Here is a 1,931-nt window from a genome sequence, read left to right as displayed (position 1 = left end):
ATATGTATCCATGTGCCATGTTGGTGTGCTGCACCCATTAACTTGCCGTTTAGCATTAGGTGTATCTCCTAATGTCATCCATCCCCCCTCCCCCCACCCCACAACACTCCCTGGAGTGAGATGTTCCCCCTCCTGTGTCCATGTGTTCTCATTGTTCAATTCCCACCTATGAGTGAGAACATGCGGTGTTTGGTTTTTTGTCCTTGTGATAGTTTACTGAGAATGATGATTTCCAGTTTCATCCATGTCCCTACAAAGGACATGAACTCATCATTTTTTATGACTGCATAGTATTCCATGGTGCAACATTTTCTTAATCTAGTCTACCATTGTTGGACATTTGGGTTGGTTCCAAGTCTTTGCTGTTGTGAATAGTGCCGCAATAAACATACTTGTGCATGTGTCTTTATAGCAGTATGATTTATAGTCCTTTGGGTATATACCCAGTAATGGGATGGCTGGGTCAAATGGTATTTCTAGTTCTAGATCCCTGAGGAATCGCCAAACTGACTTCCACAGTGGTTGAACTAGTTTACAGTCCCACCAACTGAACTAGTTTACAGTCCCACCAACAGTGTAAAAGTGTTCCTATTTCTCCACATTCTCTCCAGCACCTGTTGTTTCCTGACTTTTTCTTTTTCATTTTTCCTTTTCTTTTTTTTTTTTTTTTTTTTTTTGAGACGGAGTCTTGCTCTGTCGCCCAGGCTGGAGCACAGTGGTGCAATCTTGGCTCACTGCAAGCTCCGCCTCCCGGGTTCATGCCATTCTCCTGCCTCAGCCTCCCGAGTAGCTGGGACTACAGGCACCCGCCACTACGCCCGGCTAATTTTTTGTATTTTTAGTAGAGATGGGGTTTCACCGTGGTCTCAATCTCCTGACCTTGTGATCCACCCACCTTGGCCTCCCAAAGTGCTGAGATTACAGGCGTGAGCCACCACACCTGGCATCCTGACTTTTTAATGATGGCCATTCTAACTGGTGTGAGATAGTATCTCATTGTGGCTTTGATTTTGCATTTCTCTGTTGGCCAGTGATGATGAGCATTTTTGCATGTGTTTTTTGGCTGCATAAATGTCTTCTTTTGAGAAGTGTCTGTTCATGTCCTTCACCCACTTTTTGATGGGGTTGTTTCTTTCTTTCTTGTAAATTTGTTTGAGTTCATTGTAGATTCTGGATATTAGCCCTTTGTCAGATGAGTAGGTTGCAAAAATTTTCTCCCATTTTGTAGGTTGCCTGTTCACTCTGATGGTAGTTTCTTTTGCTGTGCAGAAGCTCTTTAGTTTAATTAGATCCCATTCATCAATTTTGGCTTTTGTTGCCATTGCTTTTGGTGTTTTAGACATGAAGTCCTTGCCCATGCCTATGTCCTGAATGGTAATGCCTAGGTTTTCTTCTAGGGTTTTTATGGTTTTAGGTCTAACATGTAAGTCCTTAATCCATCTTGAATTAATTTTTGTATAAGGTATAAGGTATAAGGAAGGGATCCAGTTTCAGCTTTCTACATATGGCTAGCCAGTTTTCCCAGCACCACTTATTAAATAGGGAATCCTTTCCCCATTGCTTGTTTTTGTCAGATTTGTCAAAGATCAGATAGTTGTACATATGCGGCGTTATTTCTGAGGGCTCTGTTCTGTTCCATTGATCTACATCTCTGTTTTGGTACCAGTGCCATGCTGTTTTGGTTACTGTAGCCTTGTAGTATAGTTTGAAGTCATGTAGTGTGATGCCTCCAGCTTTGTTCTTTTGGCTTAGGATTAACTTGGCAATGCGGGCTCTTTTTTGGTTCCATATGAACTTTAAAGTAGTTTTTTCCAATTCTGTGAAGAAAGTCATTGGTAGCTTGATGGGGATGGCATTGAATCTATAAATTACCTTGGGCAGTATGGTCATTTTCATGATATTGATTCTTCCAAACCATGAGCATGGAATGT

Source organism: Symphalangus syndactylus, chromosome 2, assembly GCF_028878055.3.
Source record: "Symphalangus syndactylus isolate Jambi chromosome 2, NHGRI_mSymSyn1-v2.1_pri, whole genome shotgun sequence".
Classification (NCBI taxonomy): domain Eukaryota; kingdom Metazoa; phylum Chordata; class Mammalia; order Primates; family Hylobatidae; genus Symphalangus; species Symphalangus syndactylus.
This window is presented reverse-complemented; position numbering follows the sequence as displayed.